The sequence below is a fragment of the Podarcis raffonei genome, chromosome 3 (genome assembly GCF_027172205.1).
Source record: "Podarcis raffonei isolate rPodRaf1 chromosome 3, rPodRaf1.pri, whole genome shotgun sequence".
NCBI classification, from domain to species: Eukaryota; Metazoa; Chordata; class Lepidosauria; order Squamata; family Lacertidae; genus Podarcis; species Podarcis raffonei.
In genome coordinates this window covers 13,497,066-13,507,171 of record NC_070604.1, presented here as the reverse complement: position 1 = coordinate 13,507,171, position 10,106 = coordinate 13,497,066, and the positions used below count along the sequence as shown (strand labels likewise).

Genomic DNA, 10,106 nt, shown 5'->3' with positions numbered 1-10,106 from the left:
TACTAGAGGGTCCTCAGCAAAAACTTTTAAATAACTCCTCTGGTGAGAATCCCTTTTTGGAGACATTTTTAATGAAAAAACAAATGTGTTATTTTAATGCTCATAATGGTAAGGCTAGATAATTTAAGTTTTAATATTCAGTATTTACCTTCAACTGTAGCAAAGGGGTGGAGTTTCTTGCAAGGCTGTTTTGTTTTTGTTCTAACTTTAAAAAAAAGTAGAAAACTGCCTCAGAGATTATTGGGAGGAAGTTAGTTTTAAGAATTGTGAATCAGTAATTTTAATAATATTTCCTGGTAATAAGATGTGTGTCAGTGTTACGCATAGCTTATTTTGGTGGTGGCAGGCATCAATACTATATGCTTACATCCTAGAAGCCAGCGCTGTTCCTTGGAATGAGGAGACTGCAGATTACAAATTGTGTGTTAGGAAACTCGGGGGGGGGGGGCAGGGAGATAAACCATTGCAGATACTCATGTCTGTTATCTCATTTATTTATTTGTGCTATCTCACAAGCATATTTGAATATACTTGGTATCTTACATTGCAATTTAGCTGTCTTTCACTAGTTGTTTATTAACTGGAGTTTGGTTCCTGCAATTGGCATTTCCCATTGTCTATGTTTCCTTCCAGTATATGAGTTGCCTCTGAATCCATTTAGTTGTAGACTATGTCAAGCATTTAGTTGCATTTTCTTCATTAGATCCATTTTCTTTATCTCTGTACTTTTGTGGTAGAGCACAGTGTGCTCAAGAACCAGACTGGATGCTATCAGACTGACCTCTCTGGAATGCAATCCAGGCCATTGTGTATGGAAGTCCTGGGCTGCCCAGATGACACAACCTGCCTCTTGGCCTCACTCATGTGGTCCAAAGGAAAGCAATACATTTGGCACCAGCTTGGAGTTGCTGGAAGGAGGCATACAAAACACCACCCTCCCACATTAAGGACTCTCCTTGTGATTTGTGTAGGGTTTACTCTTTAGCCTTTTCTTCCAAAGATGTCCCACACAGTAAGCACATAAGAACTGTGTGCCGATCTCCTTTGTTAATTGATTGCACTTTTTGTTGAGATCTGAAGACAGAAAGGCCAAGCTTAATTAAGTTCACAAGAGATCTAGTCATTTAAAGCTCCATGGCTATGGAAATCATTAGGAATCTAAGAAACGGGGGGGATAAAAAAGGTGGAAACATTTAACCCTTGTCTTTTCTAGAGTGTCATTATACATTTGCTTAAAGGAGCAGACAGATTACATGTCTGTGTTTTGGATTAATGGAAGTTCAGTGCAGAATATTGTTCAGTAGTTGTTTGAGGCATTTCTTTGTTCTGCAAAAACCTTCCTCCCCCATTTTTAAAAAAATCTCTGAAGTTTAGTCCACTGAAATCAACATGTTGTAGTAGTGCATGTTATACCTCTACATATAGCAGTGGAAAGTTCATAAAGATATGTAGAATGCACATTCAGCTATCTTAGTCTGTGAAGCTTAGCCAAGTGCTTAATGCATCAGCTAGAAACTGTAACAAATCTTCTTGAACAATTCCAAAGGGCCCTAGAGAAATAATTAGATTTTACCAGGTCACAACTGCCACAGAATACTAAAAGGTTTTTGAAAATGCTACATCAGATTCCCCTTGTGTTGCCTTTACTATTTAGACTCCATAGGTGCCTGCTGTTCATCTGTGTGCTGAAAGGTGGGTTATTTGCCAGAACAAGATGTAGGTTGAGGATATGGCTATTACTAAAACAAAGTGTTATATCACTTGTTCCACTGCATAATGTAGTGTAAGGACAGTGTGTGCTAAAAAAGCAACAGATTTCTCTATCCAATTAAAAAGTAACAAAAAGGGTTGTAGATAGGATTTTGTTTGCAGGAGATATTGGTTGCCACAAAAAATGGAGTTAGTTGTTGTAATAGACATATATTGATATTTAATGTTAGTAGATAATGATTTCCCTGGTGACAGATTGGTGTATGAATCAGAACTGTTGTTTGATTAGCCGAATGGATTTCTAATTATAAGGCTTTGGTAGTTGTAGTGCATCTATTTTTCTTTTGTGATCCAAATGATACTAGTATGTTATCTATAATACACTGTTTAATAATTAAATAAACAAAGTCAAACCCTGTTTGCCATGACTCCACCATGTTGACATGGGGTGGGGGTTATATGTACCTCAACACTGAATAAAATTCATGATACTTTCTGTCAGTCTTCTACTACTCCATACTACAGGTAGTCCTTAACCATGATAAAGTGTAAAGTACCATGTAATTTAGTGAAAAATCTGTGGTTTTATTCTTATTTTTTTGGGGGGGGTCAAATCTATACCTGTTGGGATAAGAACAAAAAATTGATATATGTAATGTGATAGGCGTTAAATTGAACCTGCCTAATGCTGTTAAAATATCATGTCTAGAAGTGCTTTTGATGCACCCATGATAAAGGAATATAGAGGGTGAAAAAGCAATATTTCATCTGTTTTCATAAAAGACAAATTATTTATTTCCGTAACTTGACTGCATTCTTTCTTCAATTCGTAAAGATACATCAATCGCATCTCAAATCAGAAATCCAATCCAGAGATCGTTCTTTATTATAACAAAACTAATGGTGGTATAGACACCCATGATCAGACGGTAGCTAAATATACTCCAAACACATTTCATGTTGGAAGTTATTTATGAAGTGACCATGGACGTAATTAGGCTAACTTCAACCATGCCCATGTACTGGACCAGGCACCCCCAAACTCGGCCCTCCAGATGTTTTGGGACTACAATTCCCATCATCTCTGACCACTGGTCCTGTTAGCTATGGATGATGGGAATTGTCTTCCCAAAACATCTGGAGCCCAAGTTTGGGGATGCCTGTACTGGACGATCACCACCAAAAAAAGGTTGTACTGGAATGGTTGAAGTTACTCCTGCACCAATGGAATATTTATTTTATTTATATTCCACATTTCTTCAAAGGAGCTCATGATGATGTACATGGTTCTCCCAAGTGAGGATCTGAACCCTTTTTTCTCCCAGCACATGTTAATGTATAAGGATTTATGCATGCAGAGAAAAAGGACAAGAAAGGGTTAATTTCGACGTGCTGTTTAATTTGGGTGCGTTTGGTCCTGCACCTGCAGCTTGTTAAATATGTGAGAATGACTCAGCACAAGCTACAGGTTTTTTAATGGTTCAGATAATGTATTTATTTCATTTATATCCCACCTTTTCTCCAGTGAACTTAAGGTGGCATACATCCTTCTCTCCCCACCCCCCATTTGATCCCCACAACAACCCTGTGGGTTAAGTAGGACTGAGAGGCAGTGACTGGCCCAAGGTCACCCAGTGAGCTTCATGGCCAAGTGGGAATTTGAACCCTGGTCTCTCAAGTCCAGCACTCTTAACCACAATAGTACACTGACTCTCAGTATAAATTCTGTTGCATTTAAGGCAAGTTTGCTCTTGGCTCCCGCCCTTGGCCAGAGCATAATCTATGCTGCTGGGAAGACTGTATCTACAGCTGTATGTAACGGAAACTGTATTATACTGTCAGTAAAACAACGGACTCTTCCTATAACGGGTGTTTCTCTGTTATTTTGGCACACTCCGCTGGCATTAGGATGGGCACTCTGCGCATGCCCCAACACTAAAGCACACCAATACAGTTTTACTTCCATGTCACCTTCCTGTATATTTTTTAGTTTTATTGGGCTACGGTTCCAAATTTATGTACACTTATTAATCCAGAATAGGGTGGGTTTTTTGCTCATCAGAGATCGTTCTTCTTACTTCAGATGACACCAAACTTTCTGAAGTACAGAGCCTTATGCCAGGTAAGGCCACATGACAGTATTGCAACATCTGTTTCAGTCTTTTAAAGGTCAAGTGAGGCAGCCAAGATTGAGCACTTAGTGTACCACTAGAAAGAGTTTTGCAACACTGTCATGGCTGTGCATGCAACTCCTCCAGTCTGAACTATCATAGCATTGTTGCATCCATTACTCTGATTGCAGTTTGGCATTCTTTTTCGCTGATAAAAAAAGGAACACTGCCACTTTAACATGGAAGCTTTGCCTGTTCTTCAAAGGCTAGGAGATTTAGGTGTGTTGGACTGCTGCTTCTGGCCTAGGAAAAGAACCTTTTGAAAGGGCAGGGAATAGTAAATGTGACAAATGTGTCTACACATCTACAATCAATAGCTTCTTTGTCAGGGAAGCAAATCAGCACTCAGATTGCATCCATATAACAATATTTTATTTAACAAAATTTATATACTGCTTGTAAGAGAATAATGGTTTACGTTTTCTGTGCATTATATCAACTGCTGAATTGGGAACTATGATATAAATAGAATGTTGCAAACATGTGTGGGAATGCACATCTTACTGGGGTGCTCTCTATCTGCATTGCATTCAGACAGTGCACATTGAAATATGCATCTCTATTCATATCTTGCATGAAATAGCCATGCATAAGCTATATTTTAAAGTAAGGTTGGAACATCTGTGCTTTGATTTCTCAATACACTAAGAGGAGTGGGAAAATAATAGCTTGTCTATCTTGATTTAATTATTTTATTTATTTATTTTCCATACAAACAAAAAAGCAACTTAAAACCAAAACATCTTCAGATCTAGTCAGTCCTGTTTCTGGATTCTTGGATAGAGTGAAGCTGAGGATCCCTTGTTAGTTTATGAGTCTTCTATGTTTTACTCATGGGGTATGTTTTACATGCCCCTGTCAAGTCAATTAATATGAGGAGGTGGGATCCCTTTTACTTCCAGTGTGCATCACACCACTTCTTTGATCACTCAGACCTTCCTCCCCACTGCTCCCCCTGAAAACTCTTTCTTTGATCTTGACATTTCTCTCTTACTTCAGTGAATTGGCACCTTCCAAGTATGCAAAGACTACTAGTCTTGATTCTCTACAAAACGCTGTTTTGGGGAAAAACAAAACATGATTCTATTATGTCAAATGACCACAGAGCAGTTGCTCCTTGAGGGAAAAGTTCTCCTTGTATGTAATAAAATGGTTACACTTTACAATTCAAGATACCCAAACAAGTCAAAGAGCTGAGCTGAGGAATTGATAGAGAAAGAGGATGAGAAAGTCTTCAGATCATTAATCCTCAATGACTAACAGTTTCTCGGCAATAGGACTTTATTTTCCATTAGGTAAGATGGTGGCGAATAAACAAACCTTTTGCATTTTTAAAAAAATCTGAACTGGAGGAGGGCTTCTAATCAACAGCCAAGTGTTAACTTCACCTTTGAGATTTTAGCACTTGAAAATCAAGAGGATCTAGCAGCTTTTCAAAATACCAAACACTTGCCAAACAGAGGGATGCATCTGATCTTGCTTTCTATGCATAAAAATTTTAATGTTAGATGAGTTGCATCTATTTTCCATGGAAAAATTCCACTTTTCTATACCAGCTTCTGCATTTGCTATAGAAAATAGACATAGATGAGCTTATGTGAACACTCACCCTTCACCACCTACTGTTGCTAGGTGTACTGAAAGGATGTTAATTCCATGTAGAAAAAATAGTTATGTATGGAATCTTTGACCAAGAGTCAAGTGAATGCAGTGCCACTCAATGGAGGCAAGCTTCTGCATTGTAGGAAAATGTGTACTTATTGTTTACATATCAGTAGCTGTGATGAAAATTCAAATTGTTTTTTTGTTGGGTACAGCCCTGTAAGGGCATTTATTTAGAACATACGTAGGCCACCTTTAGGAATTAAAACACCATGAAGGCAGATTTCATGATGAAATATTAAGATACATCATAATACAAACAAAGTTATCCATCCACTAATAAAACCAGCTGTAGCAAAACAAAATTTCCCATTGGCTTGACTAGCAAGGCCAGTCTAAAATTACAAACTTTGATCAAAATGTTGGTGTTGCTTGTGCTCTCCTTAGGCAAACAAGAAAACAAGTTAGACAGGTATTCAAAGAATTTTGTCTTCTAATACATCAAAGGCTGCTTGCCATTATCAGTGATTCCCTTAGACAGAATAGGTTGTTCTGATTAAAGTTGGCACTGTCTATATTCCTAATTAGATCAGCATTTTATAATAAATTCTAAAGATTGATACTTTCACAATATTAAATGCGCTTATAATACTGCTGCTTTTTTCTTCTTCCTTAATTATTACCAAATAATTACTATTTTCGTGTCCACCTCCTGGCAGAGAACATAATTAAATAAGAAAGCCAAGCTTTGGGCTTTTGTTTTGCAAAACAATTGCCTAAAATTTGACCATGCCACAATACCTTCAAACTGTTTACTTAAATAAATAAACAAAAGGCAGTAATGGATCCTGTTCAGTCAAAAACATACATCTGCCAAGCGTACTAGATACTGGAAAACACATATAGGCCTTAAAAGTAGAATGCTTGAACAGATTGTTATAAATAATAATAATAATAATAATAATAATAATAATTTATTATTTGTACCCCACCCATCTGGCTTCCACAGAATCCAAAAATACACTAAAATCACACATTAAAAACTTCCCTGAACAGGGCTGCCTTAAGATGTCTTCTGAATGTCAGGTAGTTGTTGATCGCTTTGACATCTGATGGGAGGGCATTCCACAGGGCGGGCGCCACTACCGAGAAGGCCCTCCCTCTGCCTAGTTCCCTGTAGCTTTGCTTCTCGCAATGAGGGAACCGCCAGAAGGCCCTCGGCGCTGGACCTCAGTGTACGGGCAGAACGATGGTGGAGACGCTCCTTCGGGTATACTGGGCCGAGGCTGTTTAGGGCTTTAAAGGTCAGCACCAATACTTTGAATTGTGCTCGGAAACGTACTGGGAGCCAATGTAGGTCTTTTAAGACCGGTGTTATATGGTCTTGGCGGCCGCTCCCAGTCACTAGTCTAGCTGCCGCGTTCTGGATTAGTTGTAGTTTCCGGGTCACCTTCAAAGGTAGTCCCACGTAGAGTGCATTGCAGTAGTCCAAGCGGGAGATAACCAGAGCATGCACCACTCTGGCGAGACAGTCCGCGGGCAGGTAGGGTCTCAGCCTGTGTACCAGATGGAGCTGGTAAACAGCTGCCCTGGACACAGATTTGACCTGTGCCTCCATGGACAGCTGTGAGTCCAAAATGACTCCCAGGCTGCGCACCTGGTCCTTCAGGGGCACAGTTACCCCATTCAGGACCAGGGAATCTTCCAGACCTGCCCGCCTCCTGTCCCCCAAGAACAGTACTTCTGTCTTGTCAGGATTCAACCTCAATCTGTTAGCCGCCATCCAACCTCCAACCGCCTCCAGGCACTCACATAGGACCTTCACCGCCTTCACTGGCTCTGATTTGAAAGAGAGGTAGAGCTGGGTATCATCCGCATACTGATGAACACCCAGCCCAAACCCTCATAAGTAGTATTAATCTTTAGGTGTGACCATATCTAAAGGGATAAGTACAAGTGTTTTTACTCTTGTTTGCACTGTATGTGGGTGTGTGATTGTGATATAAATATAGCCTGTCATATTTCATACTGTAATCTGTGTTTGAGAAAACGACACAGAACCAACTTGTAACTATTGCTTTATTTTTTGTGAGCTTGTTGTGTCTTGTGGCTAAATCCAAGCATATAGTAAACTTACTCTTTGGGATCTGAATAACCCACAGTTGACATCTTGTGTATCACTTCCCTGTGTGTGCATTTTTAGAAACAGAAAAGCCCCTGGAGTACTTTTACTATTCAGTTATTGTATGAAACTGTTTTTCTGTGGAAAGATTTTTTAAAAATGGATCACCTGGCAAAGACCAAGTTGTCTCCCTGAGTAACAGACTGTGACAATACATGTCAGAGATTCCTGCTGCTTTGAAGACTGTGTTTATTTTTGCTTTGAATATGCCTGGCACTCCAGAAAGCAACTGTGAAAGCAGCAGTGCCTGCTGGTATAGCTACGGCCTTCCTACTGCTATTTCTTAGTAGGTTGCCTTAGAAATCAAAAGAACATCTATATGCAGTACTGTCGTAGGTATATCTGAATAATTGATTTAGAAAGTTATCTCATTTCCTACCATACTCTCACTAATTAGATGGAATAGTGATGCACCTTATTTTGACATACCTTTCGATTAATTTAGAGAAGGTGTGGGGAACCGTTGCCGCCGCCCCCCCCCCCGTGTTTTTGCTGAAGTGCAATTCCCATCAGCTCCAGCAAGTATATTCAATGGCCCGGAAGGATGGGAGTTATAGTTCAGCAAGATCTAGAGAGCCAAAGGTTCCTTCACACCTGATTCAAAGGTCTGCAGTGCAAAAATGTTCAATTGTCTTTCTGTAATACTTCTTTGCATTTTGTACCTTCCATAAGAGTTTTTGCCTTCCATGTTGCCTTTTGTTAATTATACTTTCTACACCTAATGTGCTAGTTTGCTCATGATTGTTGTCTCTTCCTGACCAACCCAGCTTAAAACTGCTTCACATGCAGTTGTTTCCTCCATCAAGGAAAATTGTAATACAGTGGTACCTCGGGTTAAGAACTTAATTCATTCCGGAGGTCCATTCTTAACCTGAAACTGTTCTTAACCTGAAGCACCACTTTAGCTAATGGGGCCTCCCGCTGCTGCTGTGCTGCTGCTGCGCGATTTCTGTTCTCATCCTGAAGCAAAGTTCTTAACCTGAGGTAATATTTTTGGGTTATCGGAATCTGTAACCTGAAGCATCTGTAACCTGAAGCATATGTAACCCGAGGTACCACTGTATAGTGGGGTCACGTCATTTAACTTAAGTGAATTCAAATATATAAGCCCAGGAAAAAAAGTACTCCACATCAGGATATCTGCTGCTGCAGTTCCTGCAAAAGCAGTGACGAATCTTTTGTTTTCCTTGTTCCTCCTTTTCTCTGCTAGGATTCCATTCTTTGTTTTAAGGATCTGTTACAGCATTTCTCTTCAGCCTTGTCAGGACCTGACCACCTTAGTTTCTCTCTGCCTGCCCCCATCACCTTCCTTGCTTTCCTGGATTCTTTCCCCTTGGAGGAAAGCTCTTTCAATCAGTCAAGGAGGAGTCCTTCAGGCCACCCACTAGTGTGTTGTTGCTGCTGCTGCTGTTAGGTGTTTTTACCTTCTCTGCTTGGAAAATGTTCCTCTACATCTACATTTATCTACATCTATCTACATTTTCTAAAAACAGTCTTACATTGAGCATGTCAGGACCCGTGTTCTGCATATTTAATTTCATTGTGTGGATCAACGAGCTCTCCAACTATTTGCAAAACAGAACTGTTTAGATAATGGACTATGGCAGTCCTGATGTAATGGTTTTAGCTTCTGCTTGCTCTCATGTTCACATTTTGAATAGCATCATTTTACTATTACCCCTGCTCTGTTCCAGCTGCAAGAGAACTAGGTTTTAATTTGTTGTTGTTTAAGTGTGAGATTCACTGCTTGGAACTACCTGACAGTTCTATAGAATGATCAGCTAAAGCAGTAGCTATGAGAGGGGGAATGGCTGGAAAAGAGAGGGATTATTGCTCCCAGATTGGGATTAAATCTTAGAGGGGAGCAGAGAAAGGGGAGCTTATTTATCCGTGCATGAGCAGAGAGACTTCATTATCCAGAGAAGTCCATGCCTCAGCATGACTGTCTTGGTGTGTGTGCATGTGTGCATTCCCTTATCCTTCCCCAGATTCCAGTTAGTATTGACCAGAATCAAGGATTGATGTTCTTTTTTCATAGTATTGAGACCCTGATTTGTGGTTGCTGCTGCTTTTAGATTGCTATTATTAAACATAGTTACTGAATATAGCAAGGGACTAGCAAGAGATGTGGCTGAGTCCTCTGCATTGTGTGTTTTGTAGTCCTTGTTCGCGTTGGCTACCTGTCTAGAGTAGGGATACCAGCTGGTGGTCTGTGGTTCAGATATAATTTCTGGAGCAGCTGCTCCTGAAAGCTCTATCAAATTTAACAAGAGTTAAAAAAGAATTGGGGAGGGGGGAGGAAGTAAGATATATGTGAGATCCTTCAAACCCCTGGATCCAGCAAGTGCTAGCTTCCTGTGTTGAAGTGATGGGTCATTAATAGAAACAAAGGTAAGAGGCTCTGTGTGAGACTGCAAATGGGTGGAGCCATTCCCTTAGCT

At 39.9% G+C, this 10,106-nt stretch overlaps 1 protein-coding gene and 1 long non-coding RNA gene across 3 annotated transcripts in view; one reads left to right on the top strand and one right to left on the bottom strand.

Moving 5' to 3' along the window:
- MACROD2 (mono-ADP ribosylhydrolase 2) overlaps window positions 1-10,106 on the top strand; it is a 974,476-nt gene that overhangs the window by 71,528 nt on the left and 892,842 nt on the right. The gene's annotated exons all lie outside the window — the stretch shown is intronic.
- The window catches only part of LOC128409995 (uncharacterized), a 113,274-nt gene that overhangs the window by 17,858 nt on the left and 85,310 nt on the right, over window positions 1-10,106 (bottom strand). The window lies entirely within an intron of this gene.